The sequence below is a fragment of the Lemur catta genome, chromosome 16 (genome assembly GCF_020740605.2).
Source record: "Lemur catta isolate mLemCat1 chromosome 16, mLemCat1.pri, whole genome shotgun sequence".
NCBI lineage: Eukaryota > Metazoa > Chordata > Mammalia > Primates > Lemuridae > Lemur > Lemur catta.
In genome coordinates this window covers 23151440-23172065 of record NC_059143.1, presented here as the reverse complement: position 1 = coordinate 23172065, position 20626 = coordinate 23151440, and the positions used below count along the sequence as shown (strand labels likewise).

General features: G+C 39.3%; 1 non-coding gene and 1 pseudogene across 1 annotated transcript; both read left to right on the top strand.

Moving 5' to 3' along the window:
- Nucleotides 1–13658: 13658 nt before the first annotated feature.
- On the top strand, nt 13659–14243 carry LOC123621665 (annotated as a pseudogene).
- A 3778-nt stretch (nt 14244–18021) lies between these two features.
- LOC123622020 lies at nt 18022–18128 on the top strand. The gene has a single exon (XR_006729384.1). It is a non-coding gene; the product is annotated as a U6 spliceosomal RNA (small nuclear RNA).
- Nucleotides 18129–20626: the final 2498 nt, after the last annotated feature.

Sequence of the window (20626 nt, the reverse complement as noted above, 5' to 3'; positions counted from 1 at the left end):
ACAGGGAGACTCTCTCTCTGTTTAAAAAAAATTAAAATTAATTTAAAAAAATTTTCTTTAATTATAATAGCTTATACCTACTGAACCATCATTCTGCTTGGCATTATTCTTTATGTGTATTAACTCACTTAAGAAAATCTACTTTATTTCAGTGTACACATTAACATGTCAGGTGCAAAAAAAATTTAAAAAAGGAAAAAAAAGAATCTACTTTATAGGTTAAAATCTTAAGGAGAACAGACCTTTTTTCTATCAAAGCAGTCCTTGTGTCGGTGATCTGAATAGCAGAAATGAGCCTTGTTTTTGGTTTTTGTTTTGTCCTGGTTTTTTGTGTGTGTTTGTTCTTGTGAGGATTGCCACACTTCACGTATTTGAGTCTTCCTCCAGAAGCGTCAAAAAATAAAATTTATCTCCTCTAAGTCCACTAATAGCAAACCTCAGACCCACTGAATCAGAATCTCTAGGGGCAGGACCCAGGAAGCTAATTTTTAACAAGCACCCTCAGTGAATGTTACGAATATCAAAGTTTGAAAACTACTGCTGCTCTTCCTCTTGGCATAGTCAAAGTTCCCGCAGCTCCTGTTTTTGTTTCCCCTTTGGTAGCCCTCCCCCTGAGAGTGTTCCTCCTCTGCGATTTCCCCTTTTTTCTCTACTGCAGGTAAAATGGAAAACCTACATTATCCTAAAAAAACATATTTGGAGCTCTCTTTCTGAAATTTTTCATAAAATGCCATATATTGGAGGAGAAGTGGAACAGAGAATGCCTGTGCTAGACAGAGGTGGTTCTTGTTAATAAGGTGGAGAATCCAGTGAAAGACACCAAATGCTTAACAATCACATATCTACATCTTCAAGATTTGAACCCATAAATTTCTCTGTTATTTCCCATGTTATCACTTACAGTGGCTTACCAAACCAAGTGCTAGAAGTTTCTGTTTTTCAGGTTCTCCCATCTCTCACTATCTAGGCTTATTTAATCATCTATTGGCGTGTAATTATTTTTGAAAAGTAATACATGTCTATTATGAAAAATTAAAACAGTAGAAAAGGATACACAGTGAAAAGTAAGTGCCTGTTTCATAGTTGGTGAGATGGCTCTGGTGGCGAGTTCATGGGGTGTTCTCCAGAGATATTCTGTGCATATCAATAACCCTTCTTTTGGTATATATAACCAAATGTACACAAATGGGAGCTCACTGTATACAACATGCTACGTCTTGCTTTATTCATTGAACAATAAATCTTACTGATTGTAAATCAGTAACTCATTCTTGTTAAGAGTGTGTCGACTATGTTAGAATATTCTAATGTAGTTGTGGTCCCCCTTCTTTAACTTCATGGCTCCTAAAGTGTCTTGCCAACACACTGAAATCTCTTTAACTACTGTGCTCACTCTGTCTCCAGGCTCTCTTTACTGTGCTTCCTTATGGTTTGCTTCAATATAACCCTAATGAAGTAGCCAACGATTATGTAACCCCATTCTCTTATTCACACTTATCCTAGGTAGATCTTAGGTTCAGCCAATAACATTGTACAGCTCACAGGTAAAAGGAAGGTTAAAGGGATATAGAGGAGGAGAAGTCTCTGAATCATACACAAATATTTGCCGAAATAGTGTTTTTCAACTCCAGGTCATGACCCATTTATAGGTTGTGAAATCAACCTAGTGAGTTTACTAATTCAGCATATGTTAGAAAGAAAGATAAAGGAAAGTAAAACAGAAAAGTTGTGCAACACATATAGAAAAGGTAAGTATTGCTTATGAAACCTTTGTCTCTGTTGAAGTCACAGGAAAAAAAAATAAATTAATAAATAAAGGAAAAACCATTGTTCCAAGTATATCCCCTGTGAAAACATATTATTTGTATCAAAGTAAGGGGTTTATGGGCAAAATAAGTTTGGAAAGCCTGAGAACCAATTTGCTTTTGGACATTCAAAACTCATATTAGCATATTAAAAGCCCTGTATAGTCTTTCAGTGAAGAAATCTGTTTAACTACACATTTTCCAAAGATTGGCTACAGAACTTTTTCTATATTCTGGGGATAACATCTACTAACAACCCCAGTACTGACATGGAGGGAAGGCACTCATCTGTGCTGTCACAGCCTCTGAATTCTACTGGGAAATTAATCTCCGAGAATGCTAACTCTTGCTGTCCTTCAGATTTAGGGGATTTCTTTAATTTTTTTTTTTGTTGTTGTTAGAGACAGGGTCTTGCTATATTACCCAGGCTTATCTCAAATTCCTGGCCTCAAGCAATCCTCCCACCTTGGCCTTCCAAAGTGCTGGGATTACAGGCATGAGCCACCATGCCCAGCCTGTCCCTGAGTTTGATCTACTGCAGTCTAACCTGATTATTACTAGGAGGGCATGATGGCGTGTGTGTGTGTGTGTGTGTGTGTGTGTGTGTGTACATAGCCAAGTACAGGCCACTGATAGTAAGGAAATAGCAGCACATGTAAATTTGCTCAGTCTTAGTCTGATATTTAGGATTAACTGGCCTCACCATTTCTTGCTTTTGATCACTCATTTAAGTCCCAGGGCTTCTTCCAGGTCTGTAGCTAAGACCTCTTCTCAAGCCTCCTCCAATCTGGGCATGCTAAACTAATCTGATGCCAAAGTTTGAGATCCCAGGTCCTTCTACAGCTCCACTAGTGTTATATAAAGAGGACTGGAATCAAAGTCCTAACATCTAGGAATGATGCAGTAACTATCCAGACTGAGATGTTGTAACCCTGGAAATTTAATTTACTCCTCTGTGTCTCCAATTACCATATGTAAAATAAAGAAATTGGACATTGATCTTGGAGATCCCCTCCTGCACCAATATTTGGGTTTTTATCCAGTGTTCTTGAAACTTCTTCCCTCATTCTCTGCAGTCCTTCTTCTCTTCTTCCTTTCTTTATTTACTTTCGAAAGTTTTTTTGAGGATCTGCTCCTTGCCAAGCATTGTATCAACTGCTGGAGATCAGATGGTGAGCAATAATCTTTACATCCTGTTCCCAGTAATCACCTGCTTGGACAAAGTGGTGACTCCTAGCTCTGTCCAATGTCAGCCCAAGTACATTTAGATCAAGTCATTATTTTACAAGATCACTATTATTACCATGGACAACATTTCTTCATTTCACAGAAACATCTATTCTGTTAAAAAAATTATATATATTTATTCTTTACATTAGAAAACAGACCATGCCCGTTTCCTGTTTGGGATGCTTCCCCAGATAACAGCGCCATTGCTCCCTTGGAGAAAAACCTAATGTCATTAAGTGCTGCCAAGGTTCAACATTATATTCATACAACAGCTGGCCAAGGTTCACATTATATTCATACAACAGCTGGCCAAGGTTCACATTATATTCATGCTTGAGATAAGTCCCATCCAATAGAATTCTGTTTACGCAAGAACCACTTCTGAGCTCTAGCTAGAAGAAATTTAAAATTTTAAAAAATTAAAAAATTAAAAATTTTCTATTTGTTAAATGACATTAAAAGATGTATACTCTCCAGATGGTAGGAGATAATAGTTACAATGTACTTTGTACTGGTCACATCTAGAACACTATGTCCAAGTCTAAGCATTACATTTTTAGGGCAACAGAGGCAAATAAAAGAATTCTTAGAGAAGACAGGGAATTTAAAACTACATAGAAAGGGAACTGCTAAAGAAGGTGTGTATTTTTAGGCTAGAGAAGGGCAGATTATAAGGGCACACAATAACTGTCTAGCTCTCTTGAAATATATCCAAAGAGGCAGCATCCTTATTATATATTCCTATGGAAAGTAAAATCCAGATAAAAGTTGAAGCCATAAGGAGACATGAAGCTCAATCGAAGATCTAGATTAGGTCTTTGCTTACGTACTTAGTGACTTCATTTTTTTTTTTTTTGAGACCTTTTTTTTTTTTGAGTCTTGCTTTGTCTGGGCTGGAGTGCTGTGGCATCAGCCTAGCTCACATCAACCTCAAACTCCTGGGCTTCAGTGACTCTCTTGCCTCACTCTCCCGAGTAGCTGAGATTACAGGCACGTGCCACCATGCCTGGGTAATTTTTCTATTTTTAGTAGAAACAGGGTCTCGCTCTTGCTCAGGCTGGTCTCGAACTCCTGACCTCAAGTGATCCTCCAGCCTCGGCCTCCCAGAGTGCTAGGATTACAGGCGTGAGCCACTGCTCCCAGCCCTCAGTGACTTCTTGATCAGCAGAGGTAACCAAATTTAGGCTTTACTATCATTCTGCTGGAATATTGTAACTTTTAATTCTATTTTAGATATTAGATTTTATGTTCCTTCTTGATCTTTGGTCAATATGAAATGCAGACTCTCATGAAGGAATTAGCCCACATTTTACAATCTACAACAAATTTGAAAAGCTTTAGGTTATACAATTTGATATAGAACCTAGGTCTTTTTTTGAAACCCTGTTACAGCTCTAAACTAACTGCAAAGTTGTGCTTCATCTCATTCATATTTCTGGTGTATATTTCTAGGGATAAATAGTATAAAATATCTCATGACCTCAAGGACATAGTGTGAAGATATGGATTACTTGCAGAGCCAGAAATGTAGCTTTTCAGCTTTTTAAAAATTGAAACTTCAAGAGTATTTTCTTAAAATAGATTGAGTTCAACTTGCCCTGCAATTGTCTGGAAGAAAATCTGCTATCAATTTTCAGAGAATCATCCTGGGAAGTGCTGTCTGCCTTTTAGAAGTAGGATGAAATTGCCTCCCATGTCTGTCACATTCCGTGGGTGGGCAGAGTGCCTCTAAGAAGTATTACTAGGGATGCACTGGTGTGAGTGAGGGATGAGAGCGAAGGGAACAGGCCAGAAGCAACGAATGCATGGGGTGGGGTGGGGAGAAGTAGAAGGGTGGAGATCTGCAGATGGGGAGAGGGAGGACAGGCAGGTGCCACAGCAGGCAGTGGTTAGGCTAGTCAGCACAGCAGCTGAGTGTGTGCACAGACACATGCAAGGGGACCGTGGAAAGAGTAGGAGTCTCCTTCCCTTTCCAGAAGGGCATTTAGATGGATTATAGGAGAACTATATCCTCTCAGATTTCAATCCATTAGTGTTGAAAATAGAGAAGCTTATAGATTCTGATGCTGGTAATACTACTGCTTTATATTTCAGTGCTATCTTGTATTATTCAAAGTTCTTTCACATTTTATGGGACCAACTATAACATTTTAGAAACTTTAAAATTTTCTTGAAATTTTTGGAGCCGCAAACCTGTTTACTGACTGCTGAATTCAGAGTATCAAATGTCTTGGTAAGGTCAGTGAATTTAGCGGGTGGCTGTGATGATCTGTGCATTTGATTGTTGCAGTAACTAACACAAAGATCATGTCCCCAGCTTGACTTCACTTTCTGGCGCACTGTGTAGTTTGGAATGTTAGAGTTAGTTCTGTGGTGTAGAATATCGTCCAAAGGGTGTTTGGCCAGGACATTGACTCAAATGCTTATAAGTGTGAAAGGCAGATCCAGGATGCAGTTTATAAATTTATTCTAATAAACCTTATGTTCATATAGTTTTAGGGCTTGTGCCAGTGATTCCTTAAACTAAAGAATAAATGTTGAGTATTATTTTTCAGATTAACATTCTTTGTACCTTGCAGTCTTTCTCAGAAAATGCCAACCCTATTTTAATTTCTCAAATAACATTAAGAATTCTGTTCAGGTCCATTTAGCAAGTATTTATTAAGGATATAGTCAAAATACAAATTATGACATTTAGAAGCATCACGGCAACAGAAGGGAGATAGTATATAATGGATGCGAGTATGGGGTCACAGCTGCGGTGGTTCATACCTGTAATCCCAGTACATTGGGAGGCTGAGGAGGGAGGATCACCTGGAACCTAGGAGCTCAAGACCAGCCTGGGCAATGTAGTGAGACCCCGTTTCCACAAAAAAATAAAAATTAGCCAGGCGTGGTAGCATACACCTGTAGTCCCAGCTATTCGGAGGCTGAGGCAGGAGGACCACTTCAGCCAAGGAATTTGAGGTTGCAGTGAGCTGTGATGGCTCCACTGCACTGTAGCGGGGGGACAGAGTGAGACTCTGTCTCAAAATAAATAAATTTAAAAAATAAAAATGTCAAAATGCCATATTTGGGGGTAAAGTATTTCTAATTGCCTTCAGTATAAAGCTACGGTATTCACGTATCTGGGACTACAGGCACGCACTGCATGCCTGGCTAATTTTTCCATTTTTAATAGAGATGGAGTCTAGCTTTTGCTCAGGCTGGTCTGGAACTCCTGAGCTCAAGTGATCTTCCTGCCTTGGCCCCCTAGAGTGTTAGGATTACAGGCATGAGCCACCGCACCTGACTAAATAAACCTACATTGATGACATTTTTGCTGCAGTAATTTACTTGCATTGACATGTGTATACGTGGGGAGAATCACAGAGTGATTACTCACTGCTCACAGGTTATGGGAAGGGGGCAAAGAGAAATTCTACTGAGGGGCAATAATATATTACCAGGGAGAATGGATGGACTTGGAAACCGAGATTACCTTGTAAATAAATGTACATACATATTTTTAGAGACAAGTTCTCACTCTGTTGTCCAGGCCAAAACAGGTGCATGCCACCACACCCAGCTAATTTTTAAATTATTCTGTAGAGAAATGGTCTCCCTATGTTGCCAAGCTGTAACAGAGGGAATGGCCTGGAAAAAATGGCAAAAATATTTTCTGTCTCCTTAAAACATCCTCCTTTTTGAGAACTAAAGCCTGCATCCCTGCCTCAGGCCAGTGGTTGGGAGGACCAGGGTAAGTCTTTTGTTTCCTTATGCAGCAGGAGATGGCCCAGCCTGACCTGGTAAAGGGAGATCCTGGGCGGTGGTCACAAGAGAGATTGTCTTCACTGGAGATGGGATGATCAGAATCATCAACTGTAGTTGAACAGTAATTGCCTGAAGCTGAGAACCCAGCCTTTAAAAGCTCTAGATTTCTGCGAATGTTCCAGAAATTTGGATTTTTGAGATGAGGAGGTCTACCATTTTTCCTCTTTTGCCAGCAAAGTAAACTCTTTCCTTCCTCCTCAAACTGCTTGTCCTCGTTCTTCTGATTCGGCCTCCTGGACAAGTGGCTGAGTTTTCGGTAACAAGGCTAGCCGCAAGCAATCTTCCTGCCTCAGCCTCCCAAAGTTCTGGGATTACAGACCTGAACCACTGTGCCTGGCCTGCAAATAGTTTTCTTTGACAGTGAAAGCATAGTAGTCAGGTGTGGTTGCATTCTTGGTCTTACAGGAAGGGGAAGAAAAAACAACTCTTCTCCTTGGCAGGCCTGGATCTTAGGCAGATAAAGGCCTGTGCTTTGGCAGAGATGGTCGTGGAAGGTAAGGTTGGAGAGAACTTGAGGCTTCTTCAGTTCATTTCAAAGTGTCATATTGTTATAGAAACCACAGGAGGATTTCCACCTAGGTCTAGTTGCTTGCTGCACAAAGAGCCAATTATTAAAACAATGAGGATTGCCAAGGAAGAAAGCAATTTTTTTTTGAGACAGAGTTTCACTTTGCCACTCTGGCTAGAGTGCAGTGCGATGGCATCATCATAGCTCACTGCAACCTGAAACTCCTGGGCTCAAGCAATCCTCCTTCCTCAGTCTCCTAAGTAGCTGGGACAACAGGTACTGTACCCTGCCCAGAAGAAAGGAATTTTTACTAAGAAAGATGTTTGTAGTGAGAACAGGAAAATCAGTCTCAAACCTGTCTCCCAGGGCTTTTTAAGGAAGGGCTATGTGCATTGCAGCAGGTTGTGGGGGATGGTGAGTCTTGGCATCAGGAAGTCTGCACAGGGATCTTTGGAATCTCAATTCCATTGTCTTTCAGAAATTCTGCCATTTCTGGGAAACAACTCAGAAAGGTCAAGTATTTATTAATAGTTACAGGGTCCTGATATTGAGCTTTACTGGCCTGAGAATCTAAAACATAAGAGAGAGAAAGGATTATAAAAAAAAACCGATATAGGAGCCATTGAAATCTGCTCATAGAGCTGGTTACAATATTGGGGGGTATAGGTTTCTGGGCCCTGACAATGCCAAATAGGTCAATTTTGTTAATTATATTATTCAAATATTAAATATTCTTACTAAGTACTTTTTTGTTTTATCAATTAATAACAGGGTCTGTCCATTTTTTCTTTTAATTGTTCTGATTTTATCTTTATATATTTTGAGACCATCTATTAGGGAAAATAACTTTAGAATCATTATAGATTCCTGTTGAACTGATGATATCATTATTCTGAGATGTCCTTGTCCTGTTCTGCTTCTCTTACGAATGACACTCCCACACACTAGTGTTACCAAAAGTTTGGTACTTGACCGTGAGGCTGAATCAGTGAGAATGAATGAGGAGGACAAGTGGTTTGAGGACAAAGAAAGAGAAGTTTGTTAATTTGCTGGCAAATGAGGAGGACAGTAGACTAGCATCTCAAAAGTCCACCATCCTGTCTTTAAGCAGAAATAAAGGGCTTTTTAAAAGGGGGATTTTGGCTGGGTGAGATGGCTCATGCCTGTAATCCTAGCACTCTGGGAGGCCAAGGTGGAGGATTGCTTGAGGTCAGCATTTCAAGACCAGCCTGAGCAAGAGTGAGACCCTGTCTCTACTAAAAATAGAAAAATTAGCCGGGCGTGGTGGTGAGCACCTGTAATCCCAGTGACTCTGGTGGCTGAGGGAGGAGAATTGCTTGAGCCCAGGAGTTTGAGGTTGCTGTGAGCTAGGCTGACACCATGGCACTCTAGCCAAGGTGACAGAGTGAGACTCCATCTCAAAAAAATAATAATAAAATAAAATGAAAGGGGGGTTTTCAGAGGTTGGGCTCGAATCTAGGTGACCAGTGTCACATGTCCTGGCTTTGGGTTATCGTTGTTTTACTATAATTGGTGGCTTTCTTTCTTTTTTTTTTTTTTAATTTTTTTGCCCCACAACCTCCCCTATAATTGGTGGTTTTGATGGACCTTATCTCCAGTGACAACAATCTTGTGACCCTTTTCCAGACAATTCTGTTCTGCCATCTCCTGTAGTTTAAGACACTAGAAAACAAAGAATAAAGACTAGTTTTTGGCCCTTTGATTACTGTCCTCAGGAAGGAATGCAGATTTTAATTCCCCAAAAGGGTGGGGATTTTAAAGAGATAACTCAGAAAACATTTCATTTCATTTGAATTAAATCATCATGTTAATTGTCCACAAAATTTTACCATCAGTAATTTAGTATAACTCAACAGATGGCAGCACTTCAGTTAACACATTTCTGAATCTTCTAGTATTCATATGCCTGAACTTATTTATTCATTTTAAGTCTGGCACAGCTTTGCATTGCTTGCTCTGTAATTATTTTTCTTCAGTTGTTTCTTTTGTGTGTTATGTATGGGCTGGTTGTCGTATCTTTGCTACTAGCTAGAACTATATGAAAATAATCTCAAAATAAATCTCATTTTTCTACCTGAGTCTTTATATGGCTATGCCTTTGTCATGATCTCTCTTCTTCTGTCTTCTCCATTTCTTTCCTATTGCCCTCTCTTCCCTACTCTGCTTCACAACTCTGGGGAAAGATTACACAGAAGACAATGAACTAGGCTGTGTCTTAATGGCACGTATGGTTCAGAACCATGGAGAGCAGCCCATATAATTCAATCTAACGACAGTCATGCTATGAATACGCCAGTTCTCAGTTGACCTTGTTCTAAACTTTAGGGTTTAGAGCAGTGCCTGACATATAACAAGTGTTCAGTAAATATTTGTTAAATGAAATGAACTCTCCATATTGGAATCAATTCAAGCAAGATTGTGAACACTTTTGTAGCTCTTGATACATGCCACAAATTGCTTTTCAAAAGTAGGGCATTCATTTAAAGATCCACCATCTAAAACTCCTGTAATTTTTCTCTGTATTTACTTTACCCATTTGATTTGTGTGGGTGATGAAATGAGTGCCTACTGTGTACTTGCCCCCAAAAGACTCAAAATTCAGATGAGGGAACAGATAAGAAAACAAATAATTGCATTACAGTGAGATCGATTCTATATTAGTATATGCAATGACATGTAGAGGGACACCTTACCTCTAGACATGAAAGCCAGGGAAGTCGATCTCATGGGAAGGTGACAATGAGCTGAATATTGAAAGAATAAGAATTACAGGTGAAAAGAGTACGATGAAGAAGTGGTAGTGAAATTAAAGGAAGATTGTATGTGTGGTTCATTGCTTACCCCTCCCATAACCCTTGCAATAGTACCTGACTATTTATCACTAGCCAAGGCTAACTGAGGCAAGAATGGACACTGAAAAACAGCAATCCATTTATTTGTCTTAATAAATTGAACCAGAAGAACAAAGGGAATAGTTTATTACACCATATAGAGTTAGGGTTTGGACAGCCAGAGTAAGGATGGCGCAAAATGAGTAAAGACAGAAAGTCAGGTGTGTGTGTGTGTGTGTGTGTGTGTGTGTGTATAAAAGGAGGAGGAAGGAAGGAAAGAAGAAAACAGATGGAAGAAAGGGAAAGAGAGAGAGACAGACAGACAGACAGAAAAAAGCACTGACTCTGTAAGAGAAAAGAGACTGAGATAAAATGGACAATAAGACAACAAGAACCCTGATTGAGGAAGTAACTTTGGCTCCAGCACTTCTATTTTTGTTTGTATGTTTCAATTCCTGTTCTTGAATTCTATGAAATGTCTATACTGTGAGAATTTACTTTCCCCTGCATTCTACTAGAGTTATTTTAAGCGAGTCTCAATTTTTCTGTAACTAAAGCCTTAAGGAAAATGTATTCTAATTAAAGGGAGCTGATAAAAAGATAGAGAAAGAGATCCAAGAGAATCCAAGTGTTTCAAATATGGTTAAACCTTTGCATTTACAGGGGCAAAAGAGTGTTCAGGAAAACAAAGGCCAGGTCAAAATATACCCTAATATGTCATGCCAGGAATCTGGGCTATAGACAGTCGGTGAAAATTTTTATGGAAGGGAGTAACATGTCTAGATATGCATTTGGAAGAGGTTGGAAGAGTAGTTAATTGGCCATTGAAAAATTGAAGTGAGGGATCTTTCTAGAAACCTCCGTGCCATGAGAGCCCAGTGGAGGAAGAAACGAATGTGTGGGCTGAAGCACAAAAGAAGAAAGATGAGGCAGAGGTCCAAGTAAACCACTTGCTTGTGCACACGTGAAGGCTGCAATATCAGAAACACGGAAGGCCAAAGTCTGGGGACGCTGGTACAAGTTGCTGGACTGCATGCTACTGTCTAGAACTTGCCTCTCAGTGGAACCAGAACTTCATCTCCATCAGATCCCCACGGCCACCTCTGAGAGACCATCTTGCCCATACAAAAGCAGTCCCTATTGGTCCTTTGCCCTAGACCTGACATTTTGGACTAGTTCTGTTCTCAGTTATGGCCAAGTGTAACAAGTACACAATAAATCACCTTCTGCTGTTTCAGCTGAAGAATAAAAAAAAAAATTGTGAGGATGGAAAGAAGAAATGGAAATGATTTGAGAGGTATGTAAGTAGGAAGGCTTTATAAGAACTCTCTATATGAAGAACATGCTGACTTTTTGTTATATTTATGACACATCTTTTTCCCTGTTTTTGTCTTAAAATTTTTATTACTTTTTTTTGCCAAATTATTGATTTAAATTTTGAAGTAGGCTGGGCATGGTGGCTCAGGCCTGTAATCCTAGCACTCTGGGAGGCCGAGGCTATAGAAAAATTATATACAACAACAGAAAAAGAGTTCTACAAGTTTACTAGATAAAAGACCAATACACAAAAAAATCAACTGTGCTATTATAGTGGTAACAGATAATTAGAAAATAGACATTTTAAGAGATACATCTTTCAATAGCAATAACATATTTGAGATTACTGGAATATATATAACATAAAGTATATTATATACATAATTTTTTAATAATGGAAGTCCTCTGGGGAGAAAATTATAAAACTTCACTGGAATTTGAAAAAACAAATAAATGGAAAAATATACCTTGTTTATGGACTCAGCACTGTAAATATGGCAGTTCTTTCCAAATTAACCTATAAATTCAATGTTAAGTTTAAGACTATAAGCCTGGTATGGTGGCTTATGTCTATAATCCCAGTGAATCAGGAGGCTGAGACGAGAGGATCACTTGAGCTCAGGAGTTCGAGACCAGCCTGAGCAAGAGTGAGACTCTGTCTCTACTAAAAATAGTAAAAATTAGCTGGTTGTGGTGGTGCATGCCTATAGTCCCAGCTACTCGGGAGGCTGAGGCAGGAGGATCACTTGAGCCCAGGAGTTTGAGGTTGCTGTGAGTTAGGCTGATGCCACAGCACTCTAACCTGGGCAACAGAGTAAGACTCCATCTCAAAAAATAAAACAAAATTAAATTAAATTAAATAAATAAATTTCAGCCGGGCGGGATGGCTCACGCCTGCAATCCTAGCACTCTGGGAGGCCGAGGCAGGCGGATCGTCTGAGCTCAGGAGTTCGAAACCAGCTTGAGCAAGAGCAAGACCCTATCTCTACTAAAAATAGAAAGAAATTAGATGGACAGCTAAAAATATATATATAGAAAAATTTAGCCAGCATGGTGGCACAGGCCTGTAGTCTCAGCTACTCGGGAGGCTGAGGCAGGAGGATTGCTCAAGCCCAGGAGTTTGAGGTTGCTGTGAGCTAGGCTGATGCCACAGCACTCTAGCCAGAGTGACAGAGTGGAACTTTGCCTCAAAAAAAAAAAAAAAAAAAAAAAAGTTAAAATAAATAAATAAATTTTGAAGTAGTTAAATCTGCCCGTTTTTTCTTTTGTGATTCTTCATATTCTTAATCTTAACCTTTTTTTTTCCCCCCACAGACAGGGCCTTGCTCTGTTGCCTAGGCTGGAATACAGTGGCCCCATCATAGATCACTGCAACCTTGAGCTCTTGGGCTCAAGTGATCCTCTCGTCTCAGCCTCCTGATTCACTGGGATTATAGACATAAGCCACCATACCGGGCTTATAGTCTTAAACTTAACATTGAATTTATAGGTTAATTTGGAAAGAACTGCCATATTTACAGTGCTGAGTCCATAAACAAGGTATATTTTTCCATTTATTTGTTTTTTCAAATTCCAGTGAAGTTTTATAATTTTCTCCCCAGAGGACTTCCATTATTAAAAAATTATGTATATAATATACTTTATGTTATATATATTCCAGTAATCTCAAATATGTTATTGCTATTGAAAGATGTATCTCTTAAAATGTCTATTTTCTAATTATCTGTTACCACTATAATAGCACAGTTGATTTTTTTGTGTATTGGTCTTTTATCTAGTAAACTTGTAGAACTCTTTTTCTGTTGTTGTATATAATTTTTCTATGATAAAATTACATTTTCTATGTAGGACATATGACTGCCATGACATATCTGTTTTTCTTTATGATCTTATACCGTTTATTACTTTTTCTGGCCTTAATTGTGGTAGCTAGGACCTCCAGAATTATGCTGAATAGGAACAGTGACAGTGCACATACTTAAGTAAAGGAGTCAATTAACCAAAAGACTTAGCAATACCGAATATTAATGTAGCTAATAAAGAGCTTCAGGCGCTGGGATCGCTGCGCGGTTCTCGGGAGGCAGGCTGAGTTGGAGGGTGACTTACACTAGCTGAGAAGGTATCTCAGGGACCATGGTGGAGGGAGATAGTGGGAGCACCAACTTGCTGGCTGCAGAGACTGCAATCTGGAAGAGCAGTCGCAAGGATGGGGAGAACTGATGCTGATGACGGATAAAGACCTCGGATGGGAAAGAGCCTGGTTTCCACCTGCCATTATGGGTGTGGTTTCTTTGGTGTGTCTGATGATCTACTATCCGATGTTTCCTGTTTTGTTATGTTTTTGTGTTTGGCTGACTACATTGTTCCTATTCTAGCACCTAGAATTTTTGGCTTCAATAAATGGACCACTGAAGAACAGCAAAGATTCCACGAAATCTGCAGCAATCTAGTAAAAATTCGATGCAGAGCTGTGGGCTGGTGGAAACACCTCTTTGCACAAAAAGAAGAAAAACCTAAAATGTACTTCATGACCATGATCTTGCTGCGGTTGCTTAGGTGGGCCAATAAGTCCACAACCTGCTTCTCACCTACTTAATAGTGACTTTCGTAGTGTTGCTTCCTGGACTTAACCAACATGGAATCATTTTGAAGTACATTGGAATGGCCAAAAGGGACATAAACAAGCTTCTCAAACAAAAAGAAAAGAAAAATGAATAATTCACTGCTTTATTCAATGTGATTAATGGAGTGTATACATTGTCCCTGGGGATGGTTTCTACTATACTCTCTGGATACTAAAATGTTAAAGAAGTATGTTCTCCCTCACTCTCCCCACAGTTAATAGAAATTCAGACTCACCAAATATGGCTTTGTGCATAGTGTCTTCTTGTCAAGTGTAGTTGGGTACATTCTCATCAGTTGGCCTTATATGGAAAACTCTTTAATGAGTATGACTTATTTTGATTTTTCTCACCCAGCGTTAATTGAATTCTTACTTTTAGGCAACTTCCTTTAAAATAATATAGTGATGGACTTTACCCTTTAGTACAGTAAAGTGACTTTGGGTAATTGTTGGAGTTGATCTTTGCTTTAGCTAGGTACAAGGTAGTGGTCTGTGGCTACAAGAAGCTGGTTCTACTGTCTGCTTTCACAGTCTGCTTAAAAAACTGTCTGATTTCAGGGATATAGAGACCAAATTTACCACTTCTGATGAAGAAACCAATTAAGAATCATTCCTGGCTGGGTGTGGTGGCTCACGCCTGTAATCCTAGCACTCTGGGAGGCCGAGGCGGGTGGCTTGTTTGAGCTCAGGAGTTCCAGACCAGCCTGAGCAAGAGCAAGACCTTGTCTGTACTAAAAATAGAAAGAAATTAGCTGGACAACTAAAAATATATATAGAAAAAATTAGCCAGGCATGGTGGTGCATGCCTGTAATCCCAGCTACTCGGGACGCTGAGGCAGGAGGCTTGAGCCCAGAAGGTTTGAGGTTGCTGTGGGCTAGGCTGATGCCATGGAACTCTAGCCCGAGCAACAGGCTGAGAAACTATCTAAAAAAAGAAAAAAAGAAGAAGAATCATTCCTCATTCTGTTTCTTTGCCCTGGGAGAAGAATCCCCATGGAGTAAGTTGAAACTAATTCTATGCCCTAGTGTGTGTAGGTTTCTCCCTTGTGCAAAACTTAGCAGTTTGTAGGAAACCTTGGTCCTTTCTCCCAAATGAGAAAAATCTGAGAGCCTTAGAGCTCTTGTCCCCTTGCACTGAGACTTCAAGTTAGTAAATCGGTAAAGGCTTTTTCTTTCTTTCTTTATTTTTTGAGACACAGTCTTACTCTGTTGCCTGGGCTAGAGTGCCATGTCATCAGCCTAGCTCACAGTAACCTCAAACTCCTGGGCTCAAGCAATCCTCCTGCCTCAGCCTCCCAAATAGCTAGGACTACAGGCATGCACCACCATGCCTGGCTAATTTTTTCTATATATATATTTTTAGCTGTCCATATAATTTCTTTCTATTTTTTTAGTAGAGACAGGGTCTCACTCTTGCTCAGGCTGGTCTCGAACTCCTGAGCTCAAACGATCCGCCTGGCTTGGCCTCCTAGAGTGTGGTAAAGGCTTTTTAATAGCAGACTTCCAAAAGATTATATTTAGGATTTTTTAGCATGCTTTTAATTTCACGTTTTCAGCTGACTTTAGCTATAATATACAGTAGGTTAAGACTTTTGTCTATGACCTTCACTCAAAAAACCAGCCAGTAAAGTCCAAAAGTCTTCTCTGTTTCGTCAAGATTCATTTCAATAGGAAATAATCTTACCTGACTAATTTTTGACCAGAATAAGCCTTTAAAGGTAATCCTCAAAATTCTCATTTTATGGTAATTACCTGTCCATTTCAGTCCCCATAGATTTGGCATAGGAGATAGTGATTACACTGATGTCTGACTTTTTTCCTAAATAGTTCTCTGAAAAATGCAAGGACTGTTGGTGAGAGCAGACGTGAGGTGATGACAGTTGGCCTCTGGTCTACTTAGATTTTGTAACTCCTTAGAAAGTTTCTTATAATCATTCTTTCCTTCCCAGTAGCTAGAAATTTAGAGTAGTTGAAATCTATAGGAATGAACCTCTGAGGGCCAAAAATGTGACATATTTGGGAACAATTCTTAAACTGATTAGCTATAATATAGTTTGTGAATTTATTGCACTGATGCTGTAAAACCTGTGCCTTGTGGTATGTCTGTCCCTATTAAGTGTTAAATTCTGCCCCCCTTTAATATTGCTGTAAATGGTGGTACCCATTGTAGCATATGCTTGATTTTTTTTAATCTTTCATGTGAAAACTACCTTAATTTTACCTTTGTTTCTTTATTGTAAATAAGCCCATCTTCCTACCCAGATTTTTTGTGTGTATACATGTTCTACTGAATTCTGCTTTTGCAGTTTTAATTCTGTGTTATTTCTTCTACTTTGTTTTGTATAAAAGGGGAAAATTTAAAAAGCTGGGGAAAAAAGAGCTTCAAATTTCATGCAGCAAAAGTTGATAGAAGTGAAATGAGAAATAGACAAATCTGCAATTATAGTCACATATTTCTATACTCCTCTCTTAATAACTAATAGAACAAGTACACCAAAAATTCACTTTTAATCTAAGAATATAGGAGGACATATCATTCTAGGCCAGGCACAGTGGCTCGTGCCAATAATCCTAGCACTTTGGGAGGTTGAGACAGGAGGAGGATTGCTGGAGTCTAGGAGTTTGAGACTAGCCTGAGCAACATAGAGAGTCCCTGAATCTACAAAAAAATAGAAAAAATTAGCCAAGTTGCACAGGCACGCACCCGTAGTTCCCACTTCTTGGGAAACTGAGGCAAGAGGATTGCCTGAGCACAGGAATTTGAGGTTGCAGTGAGCTATGATGAGGTCACTGCACTATAGTCCAGGCAACAGAGTGAGACCCTGTCGCAAAAAAAAAGAAAGGACATATTATTCTATAAGGCTATCAGATGTCGGGGCTTTGAAACGAATACCCAAAAATGTGGTGCTTTGTACATACCTAACTGAAAAGGTCTCTCTGACCTCTCCCCTCCCCCACCACCTGTTCTCACTACCCCTACTGTCTCTCCAAAGCGTAGGATTCTCTGAAGTTTCTTATCTGCCTAAAGTACAGAAGTCTACCAAAGTAGAAAACAATTACCTCCAGTCCCTTCCCTGAGTTTTCATTAACTAAAGTGATATTGTAGGAAGGAAGACTTAAATCTGTCAAGAAACATGGACAGAACTTTGTCATGAACCATGGTCTACTCTGCGGGCCCCATAGACCTTGTCCTAGACCACTGCATGTTCTTCAGGACATTGAATTCTCCCCATAATCATTTATTGGCCTTCAACAGAATTCCTTTTCTCCCCATAATCTGTCTTGCCAGGATCCAAGCCCTCATTCTTTCATAGTTAATGGTCAGAGTCCATCTAAGCACTCATTTAGATGTACTGAGATGGTATATAAGCTTCTGTACCCCTTTAGGGAATTGGGTCTTCATTCTGAAGGCTTCTTTGTATATACATTAAATAAATTTGTATTCCCTTTCCTCAATTAATCTGCCTTGTGTGAGTTGATTTTTCAGTGAACTTTCAGAGGACCAAGAGAGCCCCTTGGCTGCTACAAAGAATAGACATAAGGATATAAGAATAGATATAAAAATAGTGTTGTGAGTTGAATTGAGGTATGTTGAATTCCTAATCCCTGTAGCTGTGAATGTGACCTTATTTGGAAACAGGGTCTTTGCAAATGTAATCAAATTAAGATGAGGTCATATTGGATTAGGCTGGGCGTTAAATCCAATGACAGGTGTCCATATAAGGAAAGAAAAATATGAAGACACAGAGACATAGGGAGGAAGGCCACATGACAATGGAGGCAGAAATTGTAGTTATGCTGCCACAAACCAAAGAATGCTAAGAATTGCTGGCAACTACCACAAACTGGAAGAGGAAAGAAGATTCTTTCTTAGTGCTCGCTTCGGCAGCACATATACTAAAATTGGAATGATACAGAGAAGATTAGCATGGCCTCTGCGCAAGGATGACACGCATATTCGTGAAGTGTTCCATATAAAAAAATTAAAAAAAAAAAAAGATTCTTTCTTAGAGCCTTCCCAGGGAGCATGGCGCTGCTCATACCTTGATTCCAGACTTCTGTACTCCAGAACTGTGAACTAATAGATTTCTCTTGTTTTAAGTCACTCAGTTTGTGACAATTTTTACAGCAGGTTCAGGAAACTAATACAGACAGATATAAAGATACAAGGTAAGGATAAAGAAGACTTGAGCAACACCATCAATCAACATGACCTAATTGACATTTGCAGAACATTCATGCAACAATAGCAAAATACATCATTTTTACAAATGTGCATTTAACTTTTACCAAGATAGACCATATTCTGAAACTTAAACCAAATCTCAATGGATTTAAAATGATTCAATCAGGCTGGGCACGGTGGCTCATGCCTGTAATCCCAGCACTCTGGGAAGCCGAGGCGGGCAGATTGTTTGAGCTCAGGAGTTTGAGACCAGCCTGAGCAAGAGCGAGACCCCGTCTCTACTAAAAATTGAAAGAAATTATATGGAGAACTAAAAATATATACAGAAGAAATTAGCCGGGCATGGTGGCGCATGCCTGTAGTCTCAGCTACTTGGGAGGCTGAGGCAGGAGGATTGCTTGAGCCCAGGAGTTTGAGGTTGCTGTGAGCTAGGTTGACGCCACAGCACTCTAATCCAGGCAACAGAGTAAGACTCTGTCTCAAAAAAAGAAAAAGAAAAAAAAAGGTTGTTTCAGATATTCTGAGTTCCTTAAATTTTCATATATATTTTAGGGTCAGCCTGTCAATTTCTATAAAGAAATCATCTGGGATTTTGATAGAAATTTCAGTGCATCTGTAGATCAATTTGGGGAATATTGCCATTTAAACATTTAAGTCTTTCAATCCATAAACATGAGATATCTTTCCATGTGTTTGTCTTCTTTAATTTCTTTCAAACTACATATATTTTTAACTTGTGTAGCAAGTTAACAAAAAAGTGCACAGCTTTTGGGGACTGCTTAACATTTGTAACTATTCCTTTTATTTTTATGTAGGTAAAATCATTTTTGATGTGTCAGAAATCAAAGGCACTTATAAAAAGGGACTCATTAAAACAACATCTGTTGCCTCAAAAAGTTTTTGAAATAGAGGCAAAAAAATCACAACAAATTCTATGAATGTGTAAACTGAAAAAGTACAATGAAAAGTACTTGAGACTGGAAGTCAGGAAATTGAGAGGCTTTTTCTATCTGTGTGCCTAACTAGGCATAGAACCTTGGGAAAGTGGTTTTCTCTCTCTAGGACTATTTCTTCACATATAAAATGAGATTGTAATTTTTCCTAAATAGAAGATTGTCGATCAAGAGAACTATTGTACAACATGGGGATTACAGTTAATAAAACGTATTGTGTGGTTGAAAATTGCTGAAGGGGTTGCCGGACACAGGTTCGGCTGCCTGCCTCCCAAAAGAAAGATATGAGAGGCGAGTGTTGGTGAAGGAAAGGTGGTTTATTCCAGTGGCAGCATCCTGAGGAGATGGGGGACTCTTGTCTCAAAGACCGTTTCATCTCCTCTACTTACTGAACAACTTATAAAAGGAAGGGGTAAAGGGGGTTGGTGGCAGAAAGCAAGCTTTGTGCAAGTCAGCAAGGCATGCTTGGTGGTTATCAGCAAACAATAGGTCATCTGGCGGATCTTGTCATCCATCAGCAGTCTGCGGTTGGCTTATTCTGGACTCTTGATCTGTTTTTCCTCAAGGTCGTTTTCTAACCTTGTGTTGGACAGCAGTGTAAGCAAGAAGCAGATTAATTCTAAACTTAAGACAAAACAAACCAAAAGCACACTGGAAGCAAGATGGCTCCCCTTTAGCTAGCCCAGCACGATAGTCTGAATGGCCCTTGGGGTGAGCTTACAACAGTAGATTTTAAATGTTCTCACCACAAATAAATGACAAGTATGTGAGGTAATGTATATGTTAATTAGCTCATTTTGGCCAATCCACAATGTATATGTACTTCAAACTATCATGTTGTACACCACAAACATATATACTTTTTGTTTGGCAACTATAAAAAAAGACAGAAAATACGTCAACAAAAGAAAAAAAAAAGTAAAGAAAATAGGTCTATGCTACCAATCTACAATATGTCATATAACTGTATTTTTTAGCCTTTTTTTAATTTTTAGTTTTTTTTTGAGGCAGAGTCTCACTCTGTCACCTGTGCTAGAGTACAGTGCCATCATCATAACTCACTGCAACCCCAAACTCCTGGGCTCAAGTGATCCTCCTGCCTCAGTCTCCTGGGTAGGCCACCATGTCTGGCTAATTTTTCTATTTTTTGTAGAGTCAGGGTATTGTTGTTTTTCTGAGGCTGGTCTTGATCTCATGGCCTCAAGCGATCCTCCAACCTTGGCTTCTCAAAGTGCTAAGATTACAGACATGAGCCACAGTGCCTGGCATAGCCTTTTTTTTTTTTAGACTAAAGCTTGAAGATTAAAAAGCACATGATAAATGAGAATTCAACTGGGTT